The sequence below is a fragment of the Chelonia mydas genome, chromosome 5 (genome assembly GCF_015237465.2).
Source record: "Chelonia mydas isolate rCheMyd1 chromosome 5, rCheMyd1.pri.v2, whole genome shotgun sequence".
Taxonomy (NCBI): domain Eukaryota; kingdom Metazoa; phylum Chordata; order Testudines; family Cheloniidae; genus Chelonia; species Chelonia mydas.
This window is the reverse complement of record NC_051245.2, coordinates 101,571,773-101,596,992: the sequence shown is the minus strand read 5'-3', so window position 1 is coordinate 101,596,992 and position 25,220 is coordinate 101,571,773. Positions and strand designations below refer to the sequence as shown.

Genomic DNA, 25,220 nt, shown 5'->3' with positions numbered 1-25,220 from the left:
TGTTAAACAGTTGTTTTCCTTCAACTTATACAAAAAAGCACAAATGACTTCATATGTTATTTTACAGCTATACATTTTAAAAATCATTGCAATTTTTTCCTTCTATATGGAAAAAGACTTTTCTGCTACTATAAAGTATAGCTTCTTCTTGTTCATTTATCTGTTGACTAAGCATTGCCCCAAACCCTCCTACTGAGGTATCAGCCTGAAATGAGTTTTGTAATAAACTAAATTAGGAAGAGCTGGAGTTTGCCAGGTAATTATTTGCTGTCTCACTCTAGAGTAGTCAAATATGCAACTTCATCTAAGTACACTTAGTGAGTAGAGCAGTGGTTCTCAACTCTGGTCCACCGCTTGTTCAGGGAAAGCTCCTGGCGGGTTGGGTCGGTTTGTTTACCTGCCACGTCCGCAGGTTCGGCCGATCGCAGCTCCAACTGGCCATAGCTCACCGCTCCAGGCCAATGGGGGCTGCAGAAAGCGGCGCGGGCCGAGGGACGTGCTGGCCACCCTTCCCACAGCCCCCACTGGCCTGGAGCAGCAAACCGTAGCCAATGGGAGCCGCGACGGCCGAACTTGCAGACGTGGCAGGTAAACAAACCGACCCAGCCCGCCAGGGACTTTCCCTGAACAAGCGGTGGACCAGAATTGAGAACCACTGCAGTAGAGCATCTATTTCAGCTAAATTATATACAGTATTGCACATAAACAAATGTGTTAATAAGATGTTTCAGTTGCACAAGCAAGCACTCATAACACAGGTAATGGAAACATAACTACCTCCTTGAGTGTGTGCATAATCCAACAGTTTTCATTTACATAATCTCAATTTATCTCACAAATAACTCAATATATTAGTTAATTAGTTAAATTTCAGTAAAATGATTGGTTAAGGTATAGCTAAGAAGAACTCAAGTTTTACTATATAGTCTGCAGTCAGTCAGAAAGTGAGTGTGGGGGGGAGAAATGGGGGGGGAACTGGAATCATGTTTGGCTAAGGGCAGGAATGGGAACAGGGACACAGGTGTAAGGCTCTGTGGTGTCAGAGCTGGGAAGGAGGACACTAAGGAAGGAAACTGGAATCGTGCTTGCTGGAAGTTCACCCCAATAAACATCGAATTGTTTGCACCTTTGGACTTCGGGTATTGTTGCTCTCTGTTCATGCGAAAAGGACCAGGGAAGTAAGTGGGTGAAGGAATAAGCCCGCTAACATGCTCATTTTATGATTTATGAATTATTTAACTGCTTTACAGCCAGAGTGGAGTGACTTCTTAGTTTCAGGCTTTGCCAGCATAGTTAACGTGTCAAAATCTCCCTAGTATAGATGCACTTATACCACTATAGCTTACACTTGTTTGGCAAAGCAAAATAAGCTATCCTGGTAAAAAGCACCTTGTACCAGTATAACATATCTACTGTATGGCTTTTACTGGAACAACTATGTTGGTAAAGCAAAACAAAATGAACAGAAGTTAACACCAGTTACTGACATACGTATGCCACAGAGTAGGCCAATTTAATAGAAAAAAATCTCTATGTAAAATCTGAAAGTCTATTAACAATTAAGAAAACAAGTACAACACATCCACTTTAACAATTTAAGACTACAAAATGGAAAGACAGTAAAGAACTAGCATATGTAAATAAAATCTCTTTTTGTAACTCATGATTTAAACAAACTGTCTTTAAATTGTTATTTTTATCCATCACGAATATTAAACTGCAACGGAACCTTTGTTGCCCCATCTGCAAAGACCAGAATGTCGCCTACTTTTACAGGTACTCTTAGGCAATGTTAGTGAGATGGCTACACTCAAATCCAAGTATCGTAACGATTTCCATAACAAAGACATGGAAGGTTTTTGACAAGCAATAGGAAAGCATAAAGATTTGGTTCTCTCATTCAGACTGAGCCTCAAGCTAACAATTGCCATGCTTCAACTAACTGTGAAGTTTGTCTGCCAACTTTGATGCTCCAATGATTGCCCATACTTTGAGCCTTAAAAATCACATACAAGAGCGCCACGTATAGTGTGATTATGCAAGCATGTAAATTTGCTCCACAACTGCTGATAATTTTTGAGTTACTGAATAATTGTGGTCCAGAATCTAAACTTAAGAAGTTTCTAGCCCTTGTAGTTGCAAAGGAAATCTTCAAAACTTCAGCCAAGAGTAAATCAATAAAGCAATGTTCGCCTGTCTAGGGACAGCCTGAAATGATAGCTCAAGGAAGTATGAGCTGCTCACATTAAGCTCAAAATGTTGACTCTGAAGCCTAATGATGAATATTTTAAAATGTCGATATTAACTACAGCACTTGAAACAAACATTCATCCAAAGCAAGAAGAAAAAAATTTTAGGGTGAATACTACCAATTTTAACATAATCTAAGATACAAAAATGATCTTTCACCTGTTTTGCTGGCAGTGGGAATTTTTGTGTGTGTGTTTTTACAAAGTCACCCTGTTTGAGTGCAGAAGTAACTGGTGTGTACAGGACTGACAGACTGAGTTTTTTTAGGTTTCAGAGTAGCAGCCGGGTTAGTCTGTATCCGCAAAAAGAAAAGGAGTACTTGTGGCACCTTAGCAACCAACAAATGTATTTGAGCACAAGCTTTCGTGAGCTACAGCTCACTTCATCGGATGCATTCAGTGGAAAATACAGTGGGTAGATTTATATAAACAGAGAACATGAAACAATGGGTGTTACCATGCACACTGTAACGAGAGTGATCAGGTAAGCTGAGCTATTACCAGCTGGAGAGCAGGGGCGGAAAAAACCTTTTGTAGTGATAATCACACACCACTGACTTCCTGAGGAAACTACAATCCATCGGTGATCTTCCTGAAAACACCATCTTAGCCACTATGGCTGTAGAAGCCCTCTACACCAACATTCCACACAAAGATGTCAGGAACAATATCCCCGATAATGTCATGGCAAACCTCATTGCTGAACTTTGTGCCTTTGTCCTCACCCGTAACTATTGCACATTTGGGGACAATGTATACCTTCAAATCAGTGGCACTGCTATGGGTACCCGCATGGACCTATACTATCCCAACATTTTTATGGCTGACATACAACAACGCTTCCTCAGCTCTTGTCCCCTAATGCCCCTACTCTACATGTGCTACATTGATGACATCATCTGGACCCATGGAAAAGCTGCCCTTGAGGAATTCCACCATGATTTCAACAATTTCCATCCCACCATCAACCTCAGCCTGGACCAGTCCACACAAGAGATCCACTTCCTGGACACTACGGTGCTAATAAGCGATGGTCACATAAACACCACTCAATACCGGAAACCTACCGACCGCTATGCCTACTACATGTCTCCAGTTTTCATCCAGACCACACCACACGATCTATTATCTACAGCCAAGCTCTACAACACAACCGCATTTGCTCCAACCCCTCAGACAGAGACAAACACCTACAAGATCTCTATCAAGCATTCTTACAACTACAATACCCACCTGCTGAAGTGAAGAAACAAATTGACAGAGCCAGAAGAGGATCCAGAAGTTACCTACTACAGGACAGGCCCAACAAAGAAAATAACAACACCACTAGCCGTCACCTTCAGCCCCCAACTAAAACCTCTCCAACGCATCATCAAGGATCTACAGCCTATCCTGAAGGACGACCCATCACTCTCACAGATCTTGGGAGACAGGCCAGTCCTTGCTTACAGACAGCCCCCAACCTGAAGCAAATACTCACCAGCAACCACACACCACACAACAGAACCACTAACTCAGGAACCTATCCTTGCAACAAAGCCTGTTGCCAACTGTGTCCACATATCTATTCAGGGGACACTATCATAGGACCGAATCACATCAGCCACACTATCAGAGGCTCGTTCACTTGCACATCTACCAATGTGATATATGCCATCATGTGCCAGCAATGCCCCTCTGCCATGTTCATTGGCCAAACCAGACAGTCTCTACGTAAAAGAAGAAATGGACACAAATCAAACGTCAAGAATTGTAACATTCAAAAACCAGTCGGAGAACACTTCAGTCTCTTTGGTCACTCGATTACAGACCTAAAAGTGGCAATTCTTCAACAAAAAAATCTTCAAAAACAGACTTCAAGGAGAGACTGCTGAATAGGAATTAATTTGCAAACTGGATACAATTAACTTAGGCTTGAATAAAGACTGGGAGTGGATGGGTCATTACACAAAGTAAAACTATTTCCCCTTGTTTACTTCCCCTCCTACTGTTCTTGTAAAGTGCTGGAAATGGCCCACCTTGATTATCACTTCAAAAAGTTCCCCGCCCCCTCCGATCTCCTGCTGGTAATAGCTCACCTTACAGTGTGTATGGTAACACCCATTGTTTCACGTTCTCTGTGTATTTTAATCTCCCCACTGTATTTTCCACTGAATGCATCCGATGAAGTGAGCTGTAGCTCACGAAAGCTTATGCTGAAATAAATTTGTTAGTCTCTAAGGTGCCACAAGTACTCCTTTTCTTTTTGAGTTTTTTTTTAAGTGATTTGCTTCATGTTGATACATATATTAATTAGCAAATTAAACAGGTGATGAAATCTGCCTATATCAAACTAAAGGGAAACTGCCAAAGAAAAAAAAAAGAGGGAAGGGAAACACAGTAATAACTGAATTTCTTGACAAAAATCAGGGTCCAGCCTGTTAAATGAGGATAATTACTTATATCTTAGAACAGAAGTGTACCATATTGTGCACTTAATCACACACATACATTCATCAGTCATGAAAAACAGAGCAAGAGAAGAATCTACAGTTACATTTCTTTTTTTATATCATAACAAAAAGAAAGGGCCTCTACATTCAGCCATAGTTACCTGAATCTCACTTGTCCAAATTACTGTGAGCCAGCTGTGATTTCTCTCTAACAAAGGGAGCCAGGAGGATCACCTTTTGTTATGCACACTCCTTTGCCACACACTCAAAGCTGTCAAGCTATTAAATAGCATCTACTGGTGCAACCGTTTTGTTTTGCTAATCACAGCTTTCCCCTCCCCCCCATGGTAACTTGTTTTGCGTTTTGGAAACCAAAACAGGATAATATGACTTCAAAAGTTAACTTAGTAAAACTCAAATTTGGAAATCGATTTTGACAGTCATTTTAAAACAAACTGCACATAATGCACCAGACACCAATGTCACCTAACATCTGTCATGTGCCCTATTAAGTTGAATGAACAACAGTGATACCACTGAACAGTTTATTCTGGAATTTAAGTTGCACAAAACCTATAATCTTGAACTCCAGAAAAAGATTACCCCCTCACAATATTCCCTCTCCCCCACTTTCTTCCAAGCTCCCCCATTTCTTCTCTAGGGTCTATCACTTTTCTCTCTCCCCTTCGGTACAATGAACTGATTGCTACTCTCATCCCAGCTTCCACCAGCACATCCGTAGAATTTTGCTGCCTACCCTATGCAAGTCTGGAAGTCAGCACTCTTCCCAAAATGCTATCAGTTGCAATTTTCCTTTCATGGGTACGTGAGGCTGGGCTTGGCTTCTGGATTTGAGAGAGCACTGTGCAAGACATGCAAAAATAGAGAGAGCCTGGCCCACCACTGCTGCCATGCTCCACACACACAGCCACCAGCTAGTGTACTGCGAGGCAAAGATTAAGCTGCAGCTTTCATAGCAATACCATAATGACACCACAGTTTTGTTAATGAGATCCAGATGATTTCATCATTACATCTACAGCACTTAACACCCAAGGACACACAAAATGGTTTATGTGCTAAATATTTTACAATCTAAATTAGCCACACTACAAAGCAGTAAATTCCAGAGTGGATGAGAAAAGGAAGGAAGGCATGAGAGACAGAGACAATGGCTCTTAGCAAACCATCACTTCAATTCATATAGCTCTCAGATTATTTAGTAGCAGTTTCCCCATCTTCTTTCCATCTTCTCCTTATTACTGATGTTTGCAGGGCACATATGACAACAGAACAGCAATTATGGCTGGGAGTTTACAAAGGCTACGTCTACACCACAAATGATTTTGGTATAACTTACTTCACTCAGGGGTGTGAATAATCCACAATCCTGAGCAACCTAAATTATACCAATCTAAGCACCAGTGTGGACAGCGCTATGTGGGGGGAGAGCTTCTCTCACTGATATGGCTACCACCTCTCGTGGAGGCAGGAATTAAGTTGACAGAAGAGCTCTCTCCTGTCGGCTTAGAGCATCTTCACCAGAAGCACTGGTGCAGCTGTGCCGCTGTGGAGTAGACATAGCCCAAGAAAGTATTAATTTGGGGTGGGAAGGGATAGGAAGGAGAGAAGTGGGACTGGAACTGGCAGACAGAAAACAGGAAGTTCTTCCATGCACAGAGGGAGGCATATAAATACAGATTTGTGAACAGAGTTGGTCCAAATGATTTTGATTTAAAATGTTGATTAACATGAACAATTCTGCCAAAAATTGGAAAAAACGGGTCCATCTTAAACTCTGCAAAATGGAAACAACTTCAACATTTTTTTGAAAATTTTTAATTATGGAACTAAATGCTCGCATGAAAATTAAGTGCATGAAGTCTGTGCACCTGACTTTGAAACAGTAAAACCAGAACTTATGAACTGATTAGGAATTCTAAAAGTCACTATTTATTGTATTTGGCTGCCACACATACATATTTGATCTTGTTAAATCTTCAAATATTTTCTTTTAAAAAATGTAAACTCCTTCTAAAATAAATATCATGGTTTGGTTGACACCCATCAGAAATGTAATAGCTGTCAGTTAAAAAGTTTGCACATTCCTAAAAATGTTAAGGTCTAAAATTATTTTACTCTTACTCTGATATACAAAGATTCAATCAGGAATTTTAATATAAAATCTGAATGTATGGGGTTTTAGTGGTTGACCTACATGGCTAAATAGAAATACAGATCCAAAATTGCTTTAAAAAATGCATTTTAGACTATTTGAGCATTTCTCAATTTTTGTTTGTAAAAATTTGAATAGGCAGCAAACTTATTTTCAGGTTTGATTTCCTTATCTTGATTGGAAAAATAATATTTTTAAAAAACAATTTACAAATGATCCATGAAAGTTAATTGATTTCAACATGAGCAGAATTAAACCCATAAACATTATTCCTCTACACCTTTTACTAATAGCGTGAAAAGACATTTTAAAACAGATGATTTTGGAAATGGGCAAGAAAAGAAAAAAAAAATCAAAAGTAATCATTTTTATTTTTTCTTCCTACACCTAACTTTAAGAGGGATTTTTTTTTCCCCATGCAGACTTACATGTGGAACTCATTAACTTTACTGTGAGTGCCCTGCTACATAAATACTGCTGAAAACTTTAGCTCTGAACAACCAAACCCACCCCTGAAATTTCAGAGAAGGTTCATTGCCAGAGCTACCAGTCTAATAATGCTGGTAGCACAAATAGCATGCTGAACTAGGTCTAAATTGTATACTGGGATACAATATACAAACAGTAAAAAAAAAAAAAAAAAAAAAAAGTATGTTATTTAAAAATTAGGATTGTCAATCAATCACAGTTAACTCAAGCATTTAACTCAAAACAAATTAACTTGATTAAAAAACTTAATCACAATTGCAGTTTTAATCACACTATTAAAAATAATAGAATTTACCAAATTAAATTATAAATATTTTGATGTTTTCTACATTTTCAAATGTATTGATTTCAATTACAACCCAGAATACAGTGTACAGTGTTCACTTTACATTATTATTTTTTAAGTATATATATTTGCTCTGTAAAAAAGATAAACAAAGAAATAGTATTTTTCAATTTACCTCTTACAAATACTGTAATGCAGTGGTTCAGGGGGGCCATGGAGCCCGAGGGCTGAAACCTGGTGCCCCGAGCCTCAGCGCTGAAGCCAGGAGCGGCGCGGGGATGAAGGCAGCGCCCCTACCCCACCTGCTGTCCCCAAGCCAGGAGCAGCGCAGGGCTGAAGCCAGCAGGCACTCCAGCCCCATGCCGCTCCCGGCTTCGGGGAGGAAGCCAGTAAACCTCCTCCCACCCCACCAAACCAGGAGCAACGGGGGGCTGAAGCCAGGAGCCCCAGCCTCCCGCCCCGACCCAAAGCTGAAAGCCGCACCTGGAGCCTCCCCCCAACCTGTACACAGTCCCTACCTACCCATTGCCTGCACCCTGAGCTACTTCTCTGCCTGCACACAGCCCCTAGTTACCCCCCTGCACCCTGGGCTACTCCCCCTCACTTCACACAGCCCTTAGCTATCCCCTTCCTACATCCTGAGCTACCCCCCTGCCTGCACACAGCCCTATCTACCCCCTGCCTGCACCCTGAGCTACCCCTGTACCAGCACACAGACCCTAGCTACCCCTCTCCCTGCACCCTGAGCGGTTTTCAAACTTCTTAACTGAGTCCCCCCTTTGAATTATATTTTTTGGTTGTGTCCCCCTACAACTCAGACAGGCTGGGTGGCCTCCTGAGTGAGTTAGGGGGGTGCTCCCTCCCTGGACCCTGCTGTGCGGAGCTGGCTCGAGCCCCACCAGCCCTTGCCCCCCACCCCTCTAGGAACAGAAGTAAAACTATGCCTATGCCCAGAGGTCCCCCCACACACACTAGGCCCTGGCATTTTTATAGTATGTTGAGGCGGGCCTCAGCAAGAAAAAGGCTGAGAGCTCCTGCTGTAGTGCAAAGTTTTTTTTTTAATCATGAAAGTGCAACTTACAAATGTAGAATTTTTTTTAACATAATTGCACTCAAAAACAAAAACAATGTAAAACCGTAGAGCCTACAAGTCCACTCAGTCCTACTTCTTATTCAGCCAATCGCTAAGACAAACAAGTTTATTTACATTTATGGGAGATAATGCTGCCCTCTTCTTATTTACAATGTCACCTGAAAGTGAGAACAGGCATTCACATGGCACTGTTGTAGCAAGGTTGCAAGGTATTAATCAAGCCAGCTATGCTAAACATTTGTATACCCCTTCATGCTTGGGCTTGTAGATTGTCCTTTTTTACAGTGCAAATATTTGTAATAAAAAATAATAATATAAAGTGAGCACTCTACACTGTGTCTTTGTTGCAATTGAAATAAATACCTTTGAAAATGTAGAAAAACTTCCACAAATATTTATAATAAATTTAAATTGGTATTCTATTGTTGTTTAACAGTGCAATTAAAACTGCAATTAATTGCTATTAATTTTTTTAATCTCATGATTAATTGCAATTATTTTTAATTGTTTGACAGCCCTCTTAAAAATATGATTATATTTATTTAGACATCAACATGACAGCCTTTCTGGCAATCCTCTTGTATGTTTTCTTCTTACAAATGAAATACCACTAAATGATAGATCCAATATATCAAGCTGGTCGAGTACAACAGTATCTTTCAGTCACATTAGTCTTCTAACTCTAAGTGGTACATGGGAAACTGACAAGTCACAAGGTTCTATCTTCTCTTCCCTGTTTCCAGCTGCTAAACTGCATCAAAAGACAAATAAAATACTTCCCTACTGCTCAAATTTTTACATAAGAAATAGCTGTATTTAGCATATGGATGTCACATGACCACGTGCGGCGATGGCCATAAGAAACTTGCTGTGAAACTAACACTATATGAAAGAACCTGGTGTTCAAAAGTATATTACCATCAACAGCACATTTTTCAGAAATGTTGCTTCCTTGTTGTGACCAGACTGTACATCTCTGATACACTTCATACTTTTGGCACTTGATCTTTTTTGACAAGGCCAACAATTATGTGAACTTTTTTTTTCCCCCACAGTATTTCCAAATTAGGCCTTATTTATTTATTGGACAACCTGGAGATACTGTGAGTTTCCCATACCTTCAAAAAATCTAGTACATCAGCTGACTGATGTAATAAAGTAACAGGGTAAAAATAAAACTGAAAGCTTTCCTGCAAAATTAATATAAAAAAATAACTATGTTCCTCCTTAATGACATGACTTTCCTCTCCACAAAGTGCCTTTACTCCATTACTACTAATTAAAAAGAGCACAACTTTGTAATATATTTCTCCCAAAAGGCATGATAAATTCCAATATGTTGGGTTTTAGGATTTTCTGAGGTCCTAATATACTTTCTTTACAGCTAAACAGTAACCAAGAGAAAAGATTTTCCACAAACAGATGCTATAATGCAAATCTACCACCAAACTCAAATAGATTAGGCATAAGGAAATCCATGGGAGTCTGTGGGAGGTGGGAAAAAAGAATGGCATTATCTCCGCCCAAGGCCCCTGTGGTTGGTACTACAGAAGACCCTGTGGACCCTCTCATGGTTACAGGGCTAGGTAAACTCTAACCCTTCTCTGGTCTCTCTGAACACACCCCCTGAGGTAAAAGACCTTGTGCCTTTATGTTTTCTGGAATGGAATCATACCATCTTCCCACTCTTAGAAGGAGTACCCAACTGGGTTCAGCATCTGCACTACTTTCCTTAGGGACCTGTTATCAATGGTTAGTTGATGCACCCGATGAAGTGAAGTGAGCTGTAGCTCACGAAAGCTTATGCTCAAATAAATTGGTTAGTCTCTAAGGTGCCACAAGTACTCCTTTTCTTTTTGCGAATACAGACTAATACGGCTGCTACTCTGAAACCTAGAGGAAATGTAACAATGGTTTTGGCTGTTAGCTGGATTCCACTAATACACACTTCCAAATGTGATTCTTTTTAAATAAAGTTATTTGCTTTATTACTGCTTCAAGTTTTTTAAATGAGCACCAACTTTTTAAACTCGATTGGCACACAAGATGCACAGGGAGAGAGCGCTGTTCTGACAGATTTTATGAGGCCCATCTAAGCAGTGCTCCCTGCTGCAGACTTTAGCAAAATTACAGGTTGGGTGGAAAGGAAAGAGCTGTTCCTGGATGGGATATTTGAGAAGCAGTTACACAACTATCCACATAGAAAATTTTTAAAGGCCTGATTCTCACACTGAGAACCACTCACACTGCTTGGCAGTGTAAAAGGTCCTTTCAGTGGGCAAAAATTAAGCGTGTTAAGGTAAATAAGAATCAGAACCCAATTTCTTAAAGCTTTATATTTAGACATTGGAAGCGTTTAAAGTTTAACAAGAACGAGTCTCTCTCTATCCTCCCCATGCCTCCATGTTCACGCCTTGCCAGTCTCCTGTGTCCCTGCCTGACTCATTGAAATCTTTCTGTTAACACCTCTCAGAAAGGCCAACAAAACAAAATTAAATTGGAGTTCGTAAGCCATGCTGTTTTGGAGATAGAATGAGCCAAAAAAATTTTTTTTTTAATTTTAAAAACTGAATTTCAGGTAAATTTTCAAAATACCATAACTTTGACACTCCTTTTATACTTTTTCCTATACTTAACAGAAAAATTCTCATGCTGCATTTCATCCCAGGTTAGAAGTTTTGTTTTAGGAAGACTATATTATCTGGGAAGTTGGGAGAGGGTGAAGTATGACATTCCATAATATTGATCCATTTCAACCCAGTGATTTTTTTTCTCTTTTTCCTGACATTAGTATTTAAGTTAGAGTGATTTTAACTCTCGAGACAGAGGTATGTAAATCCTGTAGCAATTAATTGCAGAGAAGGCTAGAGCAAATAGGGTGAATAAAAATTTGATTTAAAGAAAAATTATTTAAATTTCTTATTTAAATGAAAATCATATTTTATCCATCCTATTTTCCCTGACATTTCTCTACAACTCATTGCTGCAAAGCAGACCCTGTTACCAGATACCAAAGCTCAATAGCAAGAAATGCTTGATTGTTTTCTCTGTACAAAATCAGAGCACCCAAAATGCTAGAAAGTGTTTATTACAGCAAACATTTTTATCCACACTATGGATGAAAAATTTACCAAATGTTATGTTTGATATGGAAAACCTGTTTTTTGTGCTCCAAAAAAAACCCTACTGTTTCCATTACGTATAACCATAGTCAGAGGAGTACACTATAATACTGAAGCAAGAGCATTTTTATTTTATTTGTCTATCTGTTGTGCCCAATTCAGGTTAGCAACAGTTCAGAAGAGTTGATCTTTGGGAAAGAAGCTGAAATAGGAAAAACTTCAGCCTGGAGAACCTATTGCAATAATAGATTGCACACAAGGTGATTTTCCTCTATTTTTTGATGATCAAAACAACTGTTCCTGTGGAACCATTTATACAACATCAATTTTTTTTTCTCCTGTCCAATATGGGAGAAAACTGCCAGAAAAAAGAGAAAGGGAAAATGGCAAAACCAGCAGAGACTGCCCTTTATTATGAGAACTGGATGGACTTTACAGAAGGAAAGTCATTACAAACATCACAGTATGCCACTTGCATTGAACATATGGAGCTGCTGAATGACATACCAAAAGAACAGGCTGAGTTCTGCACTGGTTTAATGCATTAATCATAAACTTCTGCAGATCTGGGCTATGTCTTATATCGGGGTGGCCACTCTTCAGAAGTTAACATGCTGCTTCTTGCATAGGCACAGACTCCGGGGCTGGCACTACAGGCACCAAGTTTCCAATGTGCTGGGGGAGCGGTCACTGCTCAATCCCTGGCTCTGCCACAGGCCCTGCCCCCATTCCGCCCCTTTCCTGAGCCTGTCGTGCCCTCACTCCTCCCCCGAGCCTCCTGCACGCCACGAAACAGCTGATCGGCAGGTGCACGGAGGGAGGCGCTGGGAGCGGAGCGGAGGGGTGGGGGGAGCTGCTGAAGTATTACTGCGGCTCTTTGGCAATGTACATTGGTAAATTCTGGCTCCTCCTCAGGCTCAGGTTGGCCACCACTGTCTTATTTAGTCAAATTTGATTGTGTCTCAGAGCCATTGCAGAACTGCCATGATTGACAATCTGCTGGAGAACTCAATGAAAAGCAGGACTTGGGTGTGTTAGCAAAGCAGAGTTCGGAAAACACACACAGCACCTGCTCCCCAAGTTAATGCTAGCAATTCCCTACTTTCATAAGAAACATTCTTCAGTATTCCTTTTATTTTTTACTAGGTTCTTAAGACCTTGGGGTAAGGGGTGGAGTGGGGGCAAGGGTGGAGCTCCCCCACCCCCCAGCATATTAGAAAGTCTACGCCTCTGATGGCAGGCTCTGGGATAGACTAGCAGTAATCTTCCTTACTAATCCCTTTTGTAGTCCCCAGGAGGAGGGAGAAGATGCAGAAAACACCTTCTCCCTTCTACCAGGTAAAGTTGGGGGGTGGGAGGGGAGGGAGTGAGAAATTTATCAGAACCACGTAGCCAGACATTGGTTGTGACAGGATGCAGAGGCAACACCTAGTTCTCAGTAAGCAAAAGGTCATAATCTCTGGCTTTCCTTTCTTCTCCCCTTATACACATGATTTGATAAGGACTTATAAAAATGGCTGCTTGTCAGCCATGTGGAAAAAAGTACCCATAAAAAGGCAGAGGTCTAGATCCAGGGATCAGCGAACCCCAGATTGGAGAATTCTTGTTGTTTGTCTTTAATTTATGCTGAAAAAGTTTTGCTCTTGCTGATTACTGTTGTCTTATTTCTGCTAAGTCACTTACATGATGGTTCTCCCAGAGACTGGCCTTTTCACCAGGGCACTGCCCTGAGCATCGCCGATGGAAAGACACTCCATACACACGTATACTTTGTCTTTTGTATCTCCCTGTAGCTAGTAGGTACCTTGTACATTTTTTAAGCGCTGGCAAACACCCTACTCCCCACACATCATTAAGGAAAAAGTTGCCTACTAGCCAATTGTGAATGGATTTTTCAAGCCCTACCAAAAGGGAAAAACAAAATAAATATTATTTCCACACAAAAAAAACTATATTAAAAAGCATTCTTAAGGTTGCAGAGTGAACCATTCAAAAGTTAGGAAAGGCCAGAATCCAGGTAGCACACATAACCTTAATTCTGCCTTTTTGTAAGTATGCATTATGATATAGTCTTTCCTTATATGATCACATGATGTATTTTCCCCTGCGTGGACACTTCACTCACCACACAGGATGGGCAATGCTCAGTGAATGAGGCAGCTGGTCAATATTTATTTTTATCCTTTCCATTCAAAAGGGGACTCATCTTATTTACTGCACACCATCTAAACCTTTCACTGAATAAGAATTTTTTCAAGAATGTCTTCATGAGCTTTTCTATAACACTCACCACCACATTGTACATAAGAGTGCCTCAGGAACATTGATGAATTTATCTTCAAAATACTTCTTTAGAGAATTAATACCACATTTTACAGGTGAGGAGCCGAGGCACAGGAAGATTAAAGCCAAAACTTGTAAGTGACCACCTATTTTGGGTACCTCACTGTGACACCCTGTACACCCACATACCCCACTTTTATATGGTTATGATATATTGTGTACAAAGCATGCCTTGTGAGGTACTGTTTGAAAACTGAAATCTGCTGAATATTATTATCCTGATGAAATGTGTGTAACATCACTGCACGTAAAATTGTGAGACCCTGTTATAAGTTTGTTATTGAAATATATTGTAATTCTGGGTAACGCCCTTAGACCATTTCCTCAAAGACAAAGGCACAATAGCACGCCAGTTAAGTGCTAAACGGCCATTACATGCTTAATCAGAGATTCACCAGCAGAGGAGTTGTAAACAAGAAATTTACAATTCATTTCAAGGACAGTTGGCAGTTCACGTACACCATGGAACTGCCTGATCCCATGACCCATCAAAGACTTTTCCAGTACAAAGGGTCAGAGTATAAAAAGGAGAGGCAGTGACCGCCTCATCACCTCTCTTCCCTCTTCTCTACATGGCAGCAAGACTGCTTGAAAGACTCCACTGAAGTGGGGGAGTGGTCCTGGCATGGAGGTTTTTCCCACCAGTACAAACTGTTGCAAGCTTTTGTAGAGAAACCTTTTTGTTTTTAAACTTCTTAGTAAAGTTTAGGAATTAGCTTGCATGTTTACCTTTTTATTTCTTTTGTAACCACCACTGACTTTTATTCCTTACCACTTGTAAATCACTTAAATCTCTCTCTCTCGTGAATAAACTTGTTTTTACTGTTTTATCTAAATCAGCGTGTTTGATTCAAGTGTTTGGAAAATCTATATTCAGATCAACAGGGCTGGTGCATATTCATTCCATTTGTTGGAATGAGACTAATTCATGATCTTGTATGGTCCAGGGGGCTACTGAACGATACAAGATGCACATTTCTGGGGGGGCAAGGTTGGGACTGAGGGAGGGCGGATATCGCCCTGTATCTATTCATGGATGGCTGGGCATACCATCCATATATCGCAGCATTCATATATTCAGCTGGGAGTGACTTTACATGCTGATGGCTGTGAGTGAGCAGAGCCTGGAGGGGTCTGCTGATCACTAGCAAAGCAGTGTAAAGGGATCCTAGGCTGGAGAGCTAAAGGGACGCAGCAGTTCAGCAGTACAGGCTGCACCTTGAGGAACATCACACTCAGTAACTGAATGCTCAACTTAATTCTTGATTTTTTCAGAGGTGATCATCTCACAGGTCCCACTAATTTCAACTGGAATTGAGAGTGTTGAGAACTTCAGACAAAAAAAATCAATCCCTGGAGTCTCAAATAGGGCACCCAACAAAAGAGAATCACATAATTAGTGATCATGTCCAAAAGTTTTCATTTATCATGTAGGAAGTGTACGGCAGAGCCGGGAATAAAACCCAGTTATCACAGATCCCAGGCCAGAATCTTGACCACAAAACTCTTCTTTCTCTTCCTTCAGTCCCTGCCTCACGCACTGTGCGTCCCGTGCACTGAACGAAGCAGTGGGAAAACAATTATACACGATCAGAGTTGAAGTTAAAGACTATGTCATAATACATATGCACAAAGAAGCAGAATTAGGTTGCGTGGTATAGCTTAATTCTGATATTTCCTAAATTTTACACCCTAATATGCTTTTAAATGGACTTTTTGAAAGAAAAATGGAGAAAATAATTCTATCATATGCAGGTCTTTGCTAAACAGTTAGAAGGTTAGATAGCAGAATTCCTGTCTCTGGGAAAGGAGTGATTAAAGCAGGGGATTGAGAATTAGGAATCCTGGGTTAATTATACTTTGCATTTACATACTGCAAATTCTCAGTGGGTCTCAAAGCATTTTGTATGCAAGAAGGGCCCCATTTTACAGCACAGCCAAGCACACAGATTTGGCATATTCTTGCTGAAAGGTAGTGTACTTTAGAGAAAGAGACTTGGGTCCACCATATTAGAGATCTGGGTTCTATTCCAACTTCTGCTAGAAGGGACATGTGCAACCTCTCTAGTCCTCGGTTATTCCTCTTGTAAAATGGGAGGAATGATATATGCCTCCCTCCTAGTGAAGAGATATAAAGTCTTGTGCAATAATAAGAGTTGAGAAACACAAATAATTATTATTCTAATAAATGGAAGAGACAAGACCCAAAAAAAGGTCTCCTGAGTCCGAGCCCAGTGTTCCATCCCCCAAGCCAACAGGCATCTTGATGGGGGGAAAAGAACCAGCTACATTCATTTTGCCCGTGTTGGGTTTGAAGCTATATCTCCATATAGCTATTTAGAAGTGATACTTGAGGCTCAGTCTGGCCCAGGAGCATGCATGCTTTTAACTAATTTCCCTGGCTCACAACTCAGTCAAACTTAGAGGGATTTTCACGGGGACAACAAAAGGAAAATCTGAGCTTGGAACTATCGCCCTGCCAAAATTTCAAATCCATACGCAAAATCCCTGGGACACTAGACCTGTCATAAAAAAAGATTTAAAAAAATATATATGTTATCTCCTTTTCACTGACCTACTCTCAAAAGTTAGAACATTGCTTTTGATTAAACATTTTTAAAAAAATCAGCTTGAGACTGAGACCAAGCTGGACAGTTTCAGCCCAAAAGGTTAATGTTTGTCTAAGTTACAAGAAACTAGAAACATGGAGTACAGGGAAATATTAAGCAACCCTAATAATAGGGTTTAGCAGAGTTGTAATTGCAGAACACAGAATAAAAGAATTGTTAAAAACGAAATCTCTTGGGATTTGTCATAAACCTCCTAGTTTTGCCACTCCATCCTCCCCCCTTTACAAAATATCCAATTATTCCTTAAACGTACTTTCATTTCTGTTGCTTTATTCCCTGTATTTCCACCCAATTTCTAATTCATGTTCGGCATTTTACTTTAAAAACCTTTTCTTAACCGCTACACGGGTATAAACAATTTATCTGGCTCCAAAATATCGAATACATTTGTAATTTTGAGTACACTGTAAGGTCACTTCTACATGAACGAAATAAATGGTGAAAATTAACTGAACCTCACCGCTCCCACAACGTCAGTCTCTTTACTTTCCTTCTCCGCAGGTGCTTTTACAATAATTATCTAGGTTCTTTTAAAAATGGACACTATCAAGTCATAGACTCTATTTTTAAGTTTTGATAGAAAACGAAATTTCCAAAAAAAAGTTTGGGTGAAATCCTAGCCACACTGACGTTGACGGTTGTTTTGCCCGATGGGGATGGGATTTCACTTTTTACTGGCAGAAATTTTTATTTTCTTTTTACATAAGAGCGGCCATACTGGGTCAGACCAAAGGTCCATCTAGCTCAGTATCCTGTCTTTGAACAGTGGCCAATGCCAGGTGCCCCAGAGGGAATGAACAGAACAGGCAATCATCAAGTGATCCATCCCCTGTTGCCCTTCCCAGCTTCTGCAAACAGAGGCTAGGGACACCATCCCTATCCATCCTGGCTAATAGACATTGATGGATCTATCCTCCATGAACTTACCTAGTTCTTTTTTGAACGCTGTTAGTCTTGGCCTTCACAATATCCTCTGGCAAAAAGTTCCACAGGTTTACTGTGCGTTGTGTGAAGAAATACTTCCTTTTATTTGTTTTAAATCTGCTGCCCATTAATTTCATTTGGTGACCCCTAGTTTTTGTATAATGAGAAGGAGTAAATAACACTTCCTTATTAACTTTTTCCACACCAGTCATGATTTTATAGACCTCTATCATTAATTAAACATTATGTCATGTGATTAAGTCTCCAGGAATATGTCCAACCAAGATTGGCAATCCTATCTGGAGCCTTTTTTAAAAATTGGCATCACATTAGCTATCCTCCAGTCATTTGGTACAGAAGCTGATTTAAATGATAGGTTACAGACAACAGTTAGTAGCTCTGCAATTTCACATTTGAGTTCCTTCAGAACTCTTGGGTGAATACCATCTGGTCCTGGTGACTTATTACTGTTTAGTTTATCAATTTGTTCCAAAACTTCCTCTAATGACACCTCAATTTGTCACCTAAAAAAAATAAACAGTTTGGGAATCTCCCTCACATCCTTAACCGTGAAGACCGACGCAAAGAATTCATTTAGTTTTGCCGCAACAGCCTTATTGTCCGTGAGTGCTCCTTTAGCATCTCAATCATCCAGTGGCCCCACTGGTTGTTTGGCAGGCTTCCTGTTTCTGACTGATGTACTTTAAAAAAAAATTGCCATTACTTTTTGAGTCTTTGGCTAGAATTTGTTCTTCAAATTCTTTTTTGGCCTTCCTAATTGTATTTTTACACTTCATTCTCTTTTCTTTTTTTAAAAAAGTTGTTTTTGGATTTGCAATTGTAGCATTCTGCCAGTGTTTGAGAACCAGAAAGTGAAACTGATGAGAACTATAGAGAGAAGTAAATTTACTTTCACTTTCTATTTTTTGCATTATGCAGTTGTTTTAACCTGAACAAATACATTCAAAATTCAAACTCTCTCATATTTTAACATCTTAAATTACTGACAGGAAAATTTGCTTTTAATATTATTTTAACCTGAGAATGTTTCTTTATTTTTACCCAAAAGTTAGGCTCAACTCCTGCAAAAACTTATCCATGCTCGGTTTCAGAGTAGCAGCCGTGTTAGTCTGTATTCGCAAAAAGAAAAGGAGTACTAGTGGCACCTTAGAGACTAACCAATTTATTTGAGCATAAGCTTTCGTGAGCTACAGCTCACTTCATCGGATGCATTCAGTGGAAAATACAGTGAGGAGATTTATATACACACAGAACATGAAAAAATGGGTGTTGTCATACACATTGTAAGGAGAGTGATCACTTAAGATGAGCTATTACCAGCGGGGGGGGGGGGAGGGGGGTAGGGAGAGTGATCACTCTCCTTACAATGTGTATGATAAACACCCATTTTTTCACGTTCTGTGTGTATATAAATCTCCTCACTGTATTTTCCACTGAATGCATCTGATGAAGGGAGCTGTAGCTCACGAAAGCTTATGGTCAAATAAATTGGTTATTCTCTAAGGTGCCACTAGTACTCCTTTTCTTTTATCCATGCTCTTATCTTTAAGTACATGAGAAGTTCCTTTGAAGTCATTGGAGCTACTCATGTATAAAGTTAAGCATTTAAGTATGCAGCATCAGGACTTTATTTCGCATTTATAATTACACATCTTTTAACCAATGAAATAAGGCCTAGATTAATATATAAATCTATGAAAGTACAACTAAAACTAAGGACAGATCAGGTCATGCAGGGGAGGGGGGGAGTGGCACTATACGTGAAAGAAAATGTAGACTCAAATGAAATAAAAATGTTAAACGAATCCACATGTTCCATAGAATCTCTATGAATAATAATTCCATGCTCAAATAAGACTATAACAGTAGGGACCTATTACTGACCACCTGACCAGGACAGTGATAGTGACAATGAAAAGCTAAGGGAGATTAGAGAGGCTATCAAAACAAAGAACTCGATAATAGTGGGGGATTTCAATATCCCCATATTGACTGGGTACATGTCATGTCAGGATGAAATACAGAGACAAAATTTGTCGATACTTTATATGACTGCTTCTTGGAGCAGCTGGTACAGGAACCCACAAGGGGAGAGACAACTCTCGATTTAGTCCTGAATGGAGTGCAGGATCTGGTCCAAGAGATAACTATAACAGGACCGCTTGGCAATAGTGACCATAATATAATAACATTTAGCATTCCTGTGGGGGGGAAGAACAGCCCAACACTGTGGCATTTAATTTCAGAAAGGGGAACTATGCAAAAATGAGGAGGTTAGTAAAACAGAAGTTAAAAGGTACAGTGATAAGAGTGAAATCCCAGCAAGTTGCATGGATGCTTTTCAAAGACACCATAATAGAGGCTCAACTTAAATGTATACCCCCCCAAAAAAAAAAACACAGTAAAAAACTAAAAAAGAGCCACCGTGGCTTAACAACCATGTAAAAGAAGCAGTGAGAGATAAAAAGGCATCTTTTAAAAAGTGAAAATCAAATCCTAGTGAGGTAAATAGAAAGGAGCATAAACACTGCCAAATTAAATGTAAAAATGTAATAAGAAAAGCGAAAAAGAAGTTTGAAGAACAGCTAGCCAAAACCTCAAAAGGTAATAACAAAATGTTTTTTAAGTGCATCAGAAGCAGGAAGCCTGCTAAACAATCAGAGGGGCCCCTGGACGATCGAGATACAAAAGAAGCACTTAAAGACGATAAAGACATCACAGAGAAACTAAATGAATTCTTTGCTTCAGTCTTCACAGCTGAGGATGTTAGGTAGATTCCCAAACCTGAGCTGTCTTTTGTAGGTGACAATTCTGAGGAATTGTCACAGACTGAAGTGTCACTAGAAGTGGTTTTGGAATTAATTGAGAAACTTAGCAGTAACAAGACACCGGGACCAGATGGCATTCACCCAAGACTTCGGAAAAAACTCAAATGTGAAATTGTGAAACTATTAACTATGGTTTGTAACCTGTCCTTTAAATCAGCTACTGTACCCAATGACTGGAAGATAGCTAATGTAACACCAATATTTAAAAAGGGCTCTAAAGGCAATCCTGGCAATTACAGACTGGTAAGTCTAACGTCAATACCGGGCAAATTAGTTGAAACAATAGTAAAGAATAAAATTGTCAGACACATAGAAGAACATAAAATTGTTGTGCAAAAGTCAACATGGTTTCTGTAAAGGGAGATCATGTCTGACTAAACTATCAGACTTCTTTGAGGGGGTCAAAAAACACGTGGACAAGGGGGATCCAGTGGACATAGTGTACTTAGATTTCCAGAAAGCCTTGACAAGGTCCCTCACCAAAGGCTCTTATATAAATTAAGTTGTCATGGGATAAGAGGGAAGATCCTTTTATGGATTGAGAACTGGTTAAAAGACAGGGAACAAAGGGTAGGAATAAATGGTACATTTTCAGAATGGAGAGCGGTAACTAGTGATGTTCCCCAGGGGTCAGTCCTAGGACCAATCCTATTCTACTTATTCATAAATGATCTGGAGAAAGGGGTAAACAGCAAGGTGACAAAGTTTGCAGATGATACTAAACTGCTCAAGATAGTTAAGACCAAAGCAGACTGTGAAGAACTTCAAAAAGATCTCACAAAACTAAGTGATTGGGCAACAAAATGGCAAATGAAATTTCATGTGGATAAATGTAAAGTAATGCACATTGGAAAAAATAACCCCAACTACACATACAATATGGTGGGGGCTAATTTAGCTACAACTAATCAGGAAAAAGATCTTGGCGTCATCGTGGATAGTTCTCTGAAGACGTCCACGCAATGTGCAGCGGCAGTCAAAAAAGCAAATAGGATGTTAGGAATCATTAAAAAAGAGATAGAGAATAAGATGGAGAATATCTTATTGCCCTTATATAAATCCACGGTACACCCACATCTTGAATACTCCGTACAGATGTGGTCTCCTCATCTCAAAAAAAGATATACTGGCATTAGAAAAGGTTCAGAGAAAGGCAACTAAAATGATTAGGGGTTTGGAACGGGTCCCATAGGAGAGATTAAAGAGACTAGGACTTTTCAGCTTGGAAAAGAGGAGATTAAGAGGTATATAAAATCATGCGTGGTTTGGAGAAAGTGAATTAGGAAAAGTTATTTATTTGTTCCCATAATATAAAAACTAGGGGCCACCAAATGAAATTAATGGCAGCAGGTTTAAAACAAATAAAAGGAAGTTCCTCTTCACTCAGCGCACAGTCAACCTGTGGAACTCCTTGCCTGAGGAGGTTGTGAAGGCTAAGACTATAACAGGGTTTAAAAGAGAACTGGATAAATGCACGAAGGTTAAGTCCACTAATGGCTATTAGCCAGGATGGGTAACGAATGGTGTCCCTAGCCTCTGTTTGTCAGAGGGTGGAGATGGATGGCAGGAGAGAGATCACTTGATCATTACCTGTTAGGTTCACTCCCTCTGGGGCACCTGGCATTGGCCACTGTCGGTAGACAGGATACTGGGCTGGATGGACCTTTTGTCTGACCCAGTATGGCCGTTCTTATGTTCTAAATGTAATACCATCTAAGAAACCTACAGAGCTCCATAATAGTTTGCTGCTCCAAAAAAGCAGCACAGTTTTATAGTGCACTTTAGACCCATCAGTATGAAACTGCTTATAAAATCCCTTTATTGCATGTTTGAAATATGCAAGAATAACTAATTAAGTTCTTGTTCTAGAATATCCAGTATTTAAGCTTGCTAATTTCTGATTCTATGGAAGGGAAGGGGGGGCATTTTTTTAAAATGCAACAGCATATTAAAGAGTTATTTTCTGTCAGTTGTTTACTGTTTTGTTGTAGACATGAAATGAACATAAAAATACCAAAAAGCAATAACAAGTTCCTCACTGTTATACTGTTTACATTTTTGTTTTCGAAAAAGTGTTATGGTTGTCCCAAGAACAATTCTTATTCGCTTTCATCGAGATGAACTTCAAAGATTTTAATCAAATAGTAAGAAAATTATAACAAAAAATGTTAACTACTCTAAAGTTCTATATATACCTCAGCCAAAACTGAAAACTGTTTTCAAACATCATTTTTATTTAAACTACATTTGAATACAGTTAGCCACCTCATGTAGCTAATACCAAGCTATGTTCACCATCAGATTCAGGAAGTACAGTCAAATCCCAATAGAAGACAACTTGAATTAATTCATTAAAGAAACATGAAACAGTACAATTAAGCAGCTGCCCCAGTTGAAAGAGGACACATTTTAAACCATCTAAAATAATAATTAGCATTTGCCTGCGTAATTTACTGATTTGAATGTATAACTGTGGTAATTGTATATTTATGTTTAAATACAGTATTTTGTCATTAAGGGTCTGAATTTTAAACAAGTCAGACCCTTAATGACAAAATACTGTATTAAACAGAGACGCAAGACAAAAAACTAACTCACTACACTTCATTTTGTTCTTTTAATATTTACACTGCAATCTATGTTTAGAAGGCCAAATCTTAGAATTTCATATTTTAGCATCTCTTCATACTGGCTAAATGTTTCCCCATTAAGTGCAATGTATGCTAAATCTGACCCGATTATGGCTTAATCATTACCATTCTTTATTATTAAGCTAAAATCATTTCCTGGGAGACATCCCAAAAAAGCAGATCCCGGTTATGTAGCATAGGTTTTATTACCAGGGATTAGCCACAGTTCAGTCACCAGTGGCCAGCACCTGGCATAGCTATCCCAGCACAAATTCAAGTGGAGACAAGGGTAGCCATGAATCACACCAGTTCAGTTTACCCCAATTTTAAGCAAAGGAAAATAAACTTTGCAAATCACATTTCTGTCTACACTTGGGGGTTGTGTTATTGCAGTAGAACCATTTACTGGTTACCAAAGTATAGACACTGACAGAGAAACAATTTTACAAATATGTATGTCATCATACTCAATATCTTAGTAAAAAATGCATCCAAGAAAAAGGTCACTGTGCCATTTTGTTTCTTTTTTTTTTTTTTTTTTAATCAAGCCACTAAGCTATCACTACCAAACCCTTTGCTTTGCATAAAATATATCAGCTTACAAATTATAGTTATGTCAGCTACCTGATAGCAGCAATAATGGAAGAAACTAATTTTTAAAAGTAGGGACAGAAATTACACATTTAAAACTACTTATTTAAGAACATCGAAGGTGGATCCTTCAGTCTCTGAAATGATATAAACATTGAAAATCAATCAACAAGAAGAATTTTTTCTTTACATAAAAAAACAAGATCAGTTATCTTCATTCAAATGCATTACAAACTAGCAGAAATGTTCAAAATAAAAAATGTTAATTTTAACCAGACCTTGACACCAATGATGCTTTTACTGATTTAGGATCAAATCCCACTCATTTCACTCATGTGAGTAATCCAAATGAGCCTAACAGGATTACTTGAACTAGTGAGGAGAGGAACATTTCACCTTTATTTTCTGACTTTCAAGTAGATTGATAATGTAGAATTTAAGGTCCCAATTGTGCAATTTGCTCTGCATAGGTGAATCCATGTACCCACACAGAGCCAGCTGTAGGACTGGGGCCTAAAATGATTATTAATTCAGAATATAGTAATCATTTTCTTTCTAGTTTTTGCAGTTATTACACAGAAAACCCCTTGCTACATTCTGTTGAAAGTTTGCTTATGATTTTTTTTGACAATGATAACAGGAACCCTACCTCTGAACTACAATCTCCTGTCAACCACTTAGCTTAGTACTATCACACAGGTGTCACTGTGGTCTTGTATTGGTTAACTTTCACTGAAATATCAACAACAAGAAATGTATATATTGTACTACTGCACCTATAGTTTACAGAAACTGCAAGAACAGAAAAATGCACCATTTGAAAAAAAAATCCAAAGAATATGATGGAGAGAATAGGACAGTCAGAAAACTGTATTCAAATCCATACATGAAAAATCTGTGAAATTACATGGCTTTTTTTTAAAAAAAGTGTCACAGTTCAAGTCAAAACAGCACCTCCTAATACTATGCACTGTTAAACTAATTGATTATTTTTATCTGACACCTGCTAGTTTCATTTACCAAGCCTGATTTTAAAAATTATCTTTTTCTATAAAAATATTGCTATTTCACAATGAAAAGCAATAGAATCCACAACACATCCCATAATAGAGAATCCAAAACACTTCCTGAAGGTTCCAATCCTGTAAGGGATTCAGTATGGCCCAGTGGATAGAGTAACCAATTAGCACTCAGGAGAGCCAGATTCTATTCCTGGCTCAGACACTGGCCTGCAGGGTGACCTTGGGCAAGTCATTTCAGCTCTCTGTGTCTCAGTTTCCCCCATCTGTAAAATGGGAATAACAACGTTTACTTCCTTTGTAAAGCACTTTGAGATCTACGAATGAAAACCACTCTATAAAAGGTACGGATATTATTTGGACAGACATCTGTGTCCACATGTAGCA

The 25,220-nt window shown here is 39.2% G+C and overlaps 1 protein-coding gene across 26 annotated transcripts in view; it reads right to left on the bottom strand.

The window, feature by feature from the left end:
* The window catches only part of KDM4C (lysine demethylase 4C), a 446,017-nt gene that overhangs the window by 419,680 nt on the left and 1,117 nt on the right, over window positions 1-25,220 (bottom strand). The gene's annotated exons all lie outside the window — the stretch shown is intronic.